The sequence below is a fragment of the Echinops telfairi genome, unplaced genomic scaffold (assembly GCF_000313985.2).
Source record: "Echinops telfairi isolate 266 unplaced genomic scaffold, ASM31398v2 ScPeMD7_7420;HRSCAF=8458, whole genome shotgun sequence".
In the NCBI taxonomy this organism is placed as follows: Eukaryota; Metazoa; Chordata; class Mammalia; order Afrosoricida; family Tenrecidae; genus Echinops; species Echinops telfairi.
The window spans coordinates 24,304,900-24,315,162 of record NW_022111320.1 but is presented as its reverse complement, the minus strand read 5'-3'; positions in this window follow the sequence as shown (position 1 = coordinate 24,315,162).

The window sequence follows — 10,263 nt, the reverse complement described above, 5'->3', positions numbered from 1 at the left end:
TCTTGTAGCCATTCCATGAGAAAAAGATGTGTCAGTCTCCGTCCATAAAGATTCACAGCCTTAGAAACCATATGGGGCAGTTTGACTCTGTTCTATAGGGTTGATAGAATTCAAGATCCACTAGTTGGCCGCGGGTACTGGAGAGAATAAGAAAAAATGCATCTACTTCATTTTGTCCACATCTGAAAGTATCTTTATTTTTGCATTACTTAAGATACTAGTGTGGGAGTTGGATTCCCTGCATTTAACTTTTACTTAGCAACTGGTCCATAGGGTTCTTGCGAAGATTAAATTATAGATATAGATACAGGTATAGATATAGGTATAGAGACATATAGCTATACATTACTCAGCCCAGTGGCTGACACATAGTAAGGAACCAATAAAGTACCAGGTTATCATTATTTACAATATTATATAATCTAGACATCTGCTGGAGAAATTTGCCCAACCCAAGAAGGCTCTAGCCTTCTCCTTTCAAAGTTCTGTGCTGTCTAGTATGTTGTAGGAGCTGTGATGATCTAATGGGTTACACATGGGGCTACTAACCACAAGGTTAGCAGCTTGAACCCACCAGTCGCTACGTGAGAGAAAGAGGTGGCTTTCAACTCCGGTAAACAGTTACAGTCTCAGAAACCCACAGGGGCAGTTCTACCCTGCCCTAAAGGGTCACTACCACTCGGCATGGAGTTTGAGTTTGTAGGAGAAAGTGTCTCAAGCCCATTCCTGATTGAATCTACCTTTCAGCCCTTTTCCTGCCAGTCCTCCTTTCCCCTGTCATCACCAATGGCAGTAGCTGCAGCTCGCTGCTGCCTGCTGCGCTCACAGAGTTCTCGCCTTGGGGCCCCACGGCCCAGCACGGCAGCATGCTCACATTTTTGAACAGAGCATAGGAATACTAGCACACAGAAAATGAAACTTTAAAACTATGCATAAAACAATCATTATTACTTCTAAATCAGTTTCACAACAAAATTTTGCTCTTATTTTATACTAACTAAAATCTCTCTGAACGTGTTTGTTCAACAGTACACTTACAACTTATTAAGCCAAAGACAAAAATTGCAACTATGAATTTTGAAAAAAACAGCATTTCTTCTTACTCTCAAAACACTACAGATAATCTTATATAAAGGAAGGAATATTAAAAGCATCTTTAAAACATCAAATTTTTTAAAAAGTATTTCCACCAAGGATTTAAACATTATAAGGTTACTGTATATTAGCTAGATAATTCTCTAAAACTCTCATAAAGACCCTACATGGCAGAGTAGAACTGTTCCTCTGGGTTTCCAAGACTGTAAATATATTTTTAAAAAATATTCAGTTATCTTTATTTGATTCCTCTTTTGAATGTGCTGTTTTCTGGCTGTGATTTTTTAAAATTAATTATTTTATTGGGAGGCTCTTACAACTCTTAAAACAATCCACACATCACTTGTATCAGACTGTAAATCTTCTCAGGAGTAAAAGGCCCCTTTGCTCCTGTGGAGCGGCTGGTGGTTGCAAACTGCAGGTAGCAGCCGATGCATAACTGACTACACCAGGGCGACTCAATAGCAGGAATTTAGTTTTTTGGAGATAATATTCCAGATTCCCAAAACAAAGATATATTTTTCTTCTAAGCGTACAAAAATAGTCACAAAAATGTGATAAGTATAATATGTCACATAAAAATTAACCAAAAAATGAAAATAAAACTGTACAAGCAAACATAAACATTGGTTTGTTCACAAAAGGAAACTGAAAGTGTAATGAAAAACAGAAGAACATATGGATACATACAAGCCATGATTGCAGAAAAAATGCAAAGCCCTTAATACTTACATTAATAATAATAATAATAAACATAAGACTAAAAATAAACAAAGAGTCAACTAAAAATTGTTGGGGGGGGGGCGCCAAGAGATATTGAGCACTAGCTGACTTCCAGCCAACTGCTCCAATAAAGCTTTTCATTTGAAGAAAAAAAATCGGGGGTGGGGTGGGCGGAGTGGGCGGGAGGATGGTAACAATAACCTAGCAAAATAAAAATAAGTACAGATAAAAGTAAAAGTTAAAAATGGAAAAACTGATTCTTCCAAAATGAAAATGAAATAATTAAATTTTATTTCACTGAATAGAGGGGGAAAAGAAAAGTCACAAAGAAACAAAATGAGAATTTACGTAAGCATATTAATACGGAAGGCAAGAAAGACTCGGGGCAGACTACCTTGTACAGCATCTGTGAAGTTGAGAATCTGGATCAAATGGAGAATTACCAAAACTTTCCTCAGTCTGGTCAAAAAGGAGAAATAAGTGGATTGCCATAGGAAAATGGAGAGGGGGTTTAAAGGAGCTAGTCCCCATGAAGCACCCAGCACACAAAATTCCCCCAAGACTTCTACCAAACTCTTTTTTTGTTTAAATCATTTTATTAGGGGCTCATACAACTCTTTTTTTTTTTAACATTTTATTAGGGGCTCATACAACTGTTATCCCAATCCATACACACATCAATTGTGTAAAGCGCATCTGTACATCGTTTCTCAAAACATTTTCTCTCCATTTAAACCCCCGACATTAGGTCCTCATTTTTCCCCTCCCTCCCCGCTCCCCCCTCCCGCATGAGCCCTTGATAGTTTATAAATGGGTATTTTGTCATATCGCTCATACAACTCTTATCACAATCCATACATACATCAATCGTGTAAGCACATTTGTACATTCATTGCCTTCATCATTCTCAAAACATTTGCTCTCCACTTAAGCCCCTGGCATCAGCTCCTCAATTTTCCCCTCCCTCCCCGCTTCCCCGTCCCTCATGAACCCTTGATAATTTATAAATTATTATTTTGTCATATCTTGCCCTGTCCGACGTCTCCCTTCACCCACTTTTCTGTTGTCCGTCCCCCAGGGAGGAGGTCACATGTAGATTCTTGTAATCGGTCCCCCTTTCCAACCCACCCTCCCTCTACCCTCCCGGTATCGCCACTCTCACCACTGGTCCTGAAGGGATCATCCGCCCTGGATTCCCTGTGTTTCCAGTTCCTATCTGTACCAGTGCACATCCTCTGGTCTAGCCAGACTTGTAAGGTAGAATTGGGTTCATGATAGTTGGCGGGGGGCGGGGAAGCATTTAGGAACTAGAGGAAAGTTGTATTTTTCATCATTGCTACATCACACCCTGACTGGCTCGTCTCCTCCCAGAGACCCCTCTGCCAGGGGATCTCCAGTGGCCTACAAATGGGCTTTGGGTCTCCACTCCGCATCCACCCCCTCATTCACTATGGTAAGATTTTTTGTTCTGATGATGCCTTATACCTGATCCCTTTGACACCTCGTGATCGCACAGGCTGGTGTGCTTCTTCCATGTGGGCTTTGTCGCTTCTTAGCTAGATGGCCGCTTGTTTGCCTTCAAGCCTTTAAGATCCCAGATGCTATATCTTTTGATAGCGGGGCACCATCAGCTTTCTTCACCACATTTGCTTATGCACCCATTTGTCTTCAGTGGTTGTGTTGGGAATCTACCAAACTCTTAAGAAACACTAATTCTGATGTGCTAAAGCATAGATGGAAAAATACTTCTACATTTTTAATGAAGTATGACCACACAAGTAATTCCACAAAAATAAAACTATAGTTCAATCTCACATAGGAACACTGATACAAAAATCTTAAATAAAACACTAGCAAACAGAACTAAAGTTACATTAATAGAATATTGCAATTTAACCAAGTGGTAGTCACTCCAGTAACACAAGGGTTGTTTAATTAATTCACGATGTACAAGCAGTCTCCAGATTACAAACAGGATCATAACAAGTTTCATTCTTCAACCTGTCTTTAATTGAATTTATACATAAATGGAAACAGGTAAATTCGTATCTACTGTCAGTCAGTCAAATGTTTGTCTTACTATACAGCATAAGTTCCCAAACGTATATGGCCTACTGTTCCCATTTCATTAAAATAAAAAAAATTACTCAGTGCTCCCAGCAATTAAAAACTTTGGTACCATAGACCATGCTCCAGGATAAGGTGTAGCTATCTGCTTTCACACCAGCCCCCACCCTCCCCCCAAACACATCCACCCTTTCAGCTCCTCCCAGGAAGGGGTATTGTCTACTGTGGCCAACACTGTTATTAGTACATATACATTTTCATACATAAAAAATTTAAGGAAACCTTTTCAAAAATATTAAAACATCTTTAATCTAATAGTACAGTAATAGTAAAAATGTTTTGATGTATGTCTCAAACTAGTGTCTGTTATTATGAACCATTGTATATACCTTTAATTTTTAATATAACAGGCTTTATAGGGGTTGGTTCATAATATGAGTTGTAAGTAAATTGAATGTTCATAACCGGGCTATCTGTAATAGAGAAACAGTGAACAAGCAAGTAGTCTTCTGCATAATTGGTGAGCAGCAGTTGATAAAATCTGTCATCTATATTTAGTAACCAAACTTTGGGTTGGTGCTGACTCAGAGTGACCCCTGTGGATTTCCAAAACTGTAACTGTTTATAGGAGTAGAAAGCCCAGTCTTTCCCCTGTAATGCTGCTAATGGTTTCTAACTGCCGACCATGCAGAATTCAGCCCAATGCATAACCACTAAGCCGCCATGGCTCTCATTTTTGGTAACAAGTACTAATATAATAGAAATAATATGATGGAATCTTTACTAAACAATATTGAGCTATTTGAAAAAATAGAGATGGGCCCCTGCTTCTCATTTTACCCCAAAATAAATTATAGATGCATTAAATTAAATGTAGGGGAAACAGGGTAATATTATATCATACCAGAAAGGAAAAAAAAATAAGAGTGCTTCTAAGATAATCTTGAACCAGGAAAGTACTTGCTAAATATCAACAAAAATCAAGAAGTCATTAAAAAAATAATATATTCAATTGCTTGAAATTAAAAAGAATCTGCATAGCATCCAAATCCCTATGATTAAAAAACAAATATACAATATGTAAATATATAACAAAGTAAAAGGACAAATTGTAAGTTTAGAAAATTATCTATAGCTCACATCATAAAGGATTAATTTTCCCAAAACATAACGAAGCAATAATAAATAATCAAACCAATGCAGGAATAGCAAGGACATAAATAAATAGTGCATAGAAAAGGAATTACACATAACTTTTACATACATATATCAATGCATAACCTCATTCGTTAGAAGAGATAATTTTGCTGTGGATGGAGGTGACAGCCCCAAATCTATTTGCAGGGTCTCCACTTAGATTAAGCCTCCTCTGACCACAGCCCAAGGATGTAAATAGCCGTGGCTAACAGACAGCAAGCAGTGTAAAATCAGTTTTGACAGATACAGTTAGGTTAAAATGTAACACCTTATCGTTTGATCTCCCTTTTGACCCATTTTAAAGTTGTTTCCATTTTTAATATTTTCTGCTTTCTTTTCAACAGAAGTTTTGCTCTGCTTTGTTTTGTGTGATTTTCTGTGTATGAAATCCAAGATGGAGAAAAGTACAGAACCAGTAAATGGATTCACAATGAGCTGGAGGCATGGCCGGAGAGGGTGGGGAGACGTGGAGAGCTAGTACAAGAAAGAAAAATAATGTTCTGAAACTGATTATGGTGATAATTGCACAACTCCTATTAATATGACTGAAGTATTAAATTGCATGATATCTAAATTATATGCTAATAAAATTATATATATAAAAGAAGAGAGACCATTTTTAATTTATTTTTAGAAACCATTTTATCGGCACTTCATATGTCATGCAATTCAATAGTCAATCACATCAAGAAAAGTTGTACAATCAATACTACAATCAATTTTAGAACATTTTCTTCTTCCTGGTACTCATTGACTTTTAAAAATACATATAAATCAGATTGGAAAATATAAAAAGTTGGACAACATATTATGTTGTGAAAAACATCCACTCCATAGATTTTCAGTCAGAGTGGAAATGGATTTAACATCTGTGGACACCACTTTAGCAATATCTATCAAAATATAAATGTATCTATCTTTTCACCAAGCAGTTTACATATGAATTTTTCCTATAAAATATTAACAATTTGTAATGTTAAACAGGCACAAAAGAGTTATCTCAACACACTGTTCATAATAGCTAACCTTTGGAAACAATTTACATATATGTCCATAATTAGGGAACTAATTGCCTTAATTACAGTAGATCCATACACACCGTACTAAGCAGCTTTAACAAAAGAACAACACTGTATATGCTGATTAAAAAACATTTCCAAGATACATTATCAAATTAAAAAGATCAAGAGCAAAACAGTGATAGTGTATAATACCAGGTGTGAAAAAAAACCCACCACAACATATATATATACATGTAATATAACTAACATCTAGATATTTACATATTCCTTTTTCCTCTTTTTTCTAAAAGTTTACTCAAGATACTGGCACTATTGGTTACCTTCTATGAGTTCACTAAGTACCTGAAGAAGAGAAGCAGGAGGAAGCTAACCTATCACTCTATACCCTTTCTCATGCTCCCTAAAGATAAAGGCTGAAAAAGGGATTCTTAAAGGTGTGCTGCCAATGTGATAATTAAGGTTTGGAGTCAACTTGTCTGGGTGAAGTTTGGCAAGTAACAGCTAGTAATCCATCTTAACCTGATCTGACATAATGAAATCATAGCCAATCAGTTGCAAGAAGAATATGGTGGGATATGGCACCCTCTTCAGGTCACAGCCCTGATGCAGTCAACTGAAAGGAAGCTTCCTTGGGGGTATGGTCTACTTCCTATAGCGGTGGGTGATGTGGAAAAGTTTGTTTCCTGTTTGCTGAGTCGGAAACAAAGAGGAAGCCACAATCGTTGGCAAATATGGTCTTGGTGTTAGAAACAAAACTGGAGATTGCATGATAGAATTTTGCAAATTGCAAGTCCAACTTCTCATTCATAGCAAATACCTTTTTCCAACAACAAAAGGAGATTGTCTACCTGGACCTCTCCAGATGAAATACACAGAAATCAAATTGACTACCTGTGTGGGAAGAAACAATAGAAAAACTCAATATAAGCAGCTAAAACTAGGCCCGGGGATGTCTGTTGAACAGACCATCGAGTGCTCATCTCTAAGTTCAGGTTGAAGCTAAAGAAGATTAAAGCAAGTCCACAAGAGCCCAAACACAGCCTTGATTATACCCCCCTCAAGACCTTCTCAAGAACAGATTTGTTGCATTGAACACCAATGACAGAAGACTTGGAGAATTGTGGAGTGACATCAAGAACATCATTAATGAAGAAAGCAAAAAGGCCATTAAAAAGACAGGGAAGAAAAAAAAAATTTTTAAAAAAAACAGGGAAGAAAGAAAACGTCGAAGTGAATGTCAGAAAAGATTCTAAAATTTGATATTAATCATAGAGTAGCTAAGGCAAATGGAAGAAATGGTGAAATCCAAGAGCTGAATCGAAATTTTCAAAAGGCAGCGTGAGAAGACACACTAATGTAAGGAAACGTGAAAAGACCTAGAGTTAGAAAGCACAAGAGAAGCACATGCTCAGCAGATCTTAAATGGAAAGAACTCAAAGTTACCTTTTCTGAGAGGTACATCCCTCAGGTGGGTCTGTGAGAAAATGCTTGAACTTGATAGTAACATCCAGTTCTTTGCACTGGAGCCTGCCAATAGCCTGCCATATTGCCTGCTGATGAATAGTCAGCAGTCTGTCATCTGACCTCTCGGCATTGGATTCATTTGCCTCTGCAGCCACAAAGTGGACTTGCTAACTTTGGATTGATTCACTTGACTTCACCAGCCTGCTACCTTCCTGCCAATCTTAAGTTTACCAGTCCCATGCACCTACATGAGTTAGGAGGAGCCTCCAACCTAATATCAGACCCATAGACTTGGAACCTGCCTTGACTTGGACTTGACTGTTCTACCATTTGATAGAAATTTCTCTCTCTCTCTCTATATATATATATATATATGTACATATATATGCATCACTGATTTTGCTTCTCTAGAGAATCCATCTTAAGATAGGTAATTATCCAAGGTAAGCAAAGATGTGGGTTTACCTGGAGTCTAGCTTCTACATGATACTTTGGGGAGTTCTGGGGTGTTCATAGAACCACAGAGTTTGTTCTACTTTGTGACAAAGGGGACATGTCTTTATAAACCAATTAGGTAATCTTGAATTGTGAGCTGCTCTCAGGAGGTGTGGGCACCCTGACAGCAAAGGTGACTCCTATTGGTAGAGCTCAATTATCTAAAACTGAGGCAGTTCTGAGCAATTAGAAATACCACTATTCTATGGTATCTTTTGAAATCTGTATTATATATATGCCTTTCAAAAATCAACATTATAGAAGGATCTCTTTTTTTTTGTGCTGTGGCTAGATTCTAAATTCAGCATGTATGTCAAAACTTAAAAACAGTACGAATTAGCCTCGGAAATCTAAATTGGAAACCTCACGCTGGTCACTTTTTCAGCCAATATTGGAACAGATTATATTTCCTTGGATCACCACCACATGGAATAGTCAGCTGCAGTTGGGTGACCTCACTGAAGTATCCATAATACTTAATATCAAATTCATCCTCATTGATGAGAATTACTAGTATACGGAGAGAAAATGAAGAAAGTGAAGATTTTAAAAAATTTTTCCTTTGAAATATTCTGTTGTATTTCTTTTTTTATCATTTTATTAGGGGCTCATACAACTCTTATCACAATCCATACATACATCAATTGTGTAAAACACATTTGTACATTCATGATTCTTAAAACATTTGCTCTCCACCTAAGTCCCTTGGATCAGCTCCTCATTTTTCCCCTCCCTCCCCACTCCCATTCCCTCATGAACCCTTGATAATTTATAAATTATTATTTTGTCATATCTTGCCCTGTCTGATGTCTCCCTTCACCCACTTTTCTGTTGTCCGTTCCCTGAAAGAGAAGATTTTATCTTCCATCTGAGATGCACTCCAGAATGGAATGATAGGAGGGTCAGAACCCCATTTGTCTCTCTTCTTTGTATTTCCATATCAAATTTATGATTTATGGATGTAGAATATTGCATAAAATTAGACAAAAGGCAAAAAGGCAATTATGTGATTATTTACTATCAAGTTCAAGCATTTTCTCACAGACCCACCTGAGGGATGTACCTCTCAGAAAAGGTAACTTTGAGTTCTTTCCATTCAAGATCTGCTGAGCATGTGCTTCCCTTGTGCTTTCTAACTCTAGGTCTTTTCACGTTTCCTTACATTAGTGTGTCTTCTCACGCTGCCTTTTGAAAATTTCGATTCAGCTCTTGGATTTCACCATTTCTTCCATTTGCCTTAGCTACTCTATGATTAATATCAAATTTTAGAATCTTTTCTGACATTCACTTCGACGTTTTCTTTCTTCCCTGTTTTTAAAAAAAAAATTTTTTTTCTTCCCTGTCTTTTTAATGGCCTTTTTGCTTTCTTCATTAATGATGTTCTTGATGTCACTCCACAATTCTCCAAGTCTTCTGTCATTGGTGTTCAATGCAACAAATCTGTTCTTGAGAAGGTCTTGAGGGGGGTATAATCAAGGCTGTGTTTGGGCTCTTGTGGACTTGCTTTAATCTTCTTTAGCTTCAACCTGAACTTAGAGATGAGCACTCGATGGTCTGTTCAACAGACATCCCCGGGCCTAGTTTTAGCTGCTTATATTGAGTTTTTCTATTGTTTCTTCCCACACAGGTAGTCAATTTGATTTCTGTGTATTTCATCTGGAGAGGTCCAGGTAGACAATCTCCTTTTGTTGTTGAAAAAAGGTATTTGCTATGAATGAGAAGTTGGACTTGCAATTTGCAAAATTCTATCATACAATCTCCAGTTTTGTTTCTAACACCAAGACCATATTTGCCAACGATTGTGGCTTCCTCTTTGTTTCCGACTTTTGCATTCCAATCACCAATGATCATCAATGCATCTTGATTCCATGTTTGATCATTTTCAAATTGAAGATGTTGGTAGAATTCTTCAGTTTCTTCATCACTTGCTTTCATGGTGGTATATTAGTTACATGTTGGGCTGCTAACCAAAAGGTCAACAGTTTGAAACTACCAGCTGCTCTGCAGGAGGAAGAGGAGGCTTTCTACTCCCATAAAGATTTACGGTCTGGGATACCCACAGCAGGAGTTCTGCCCTGTCCTGTAGGGTTGCTATGAGTTGGAATCAACTTGATGGCAATGAGTTGGGTTTGTATTTTAGTAGAGGGTGTGAACCAAGTCACATCCTTTTCCTTGGGGTCATTTGAATACCTAAGTAGAG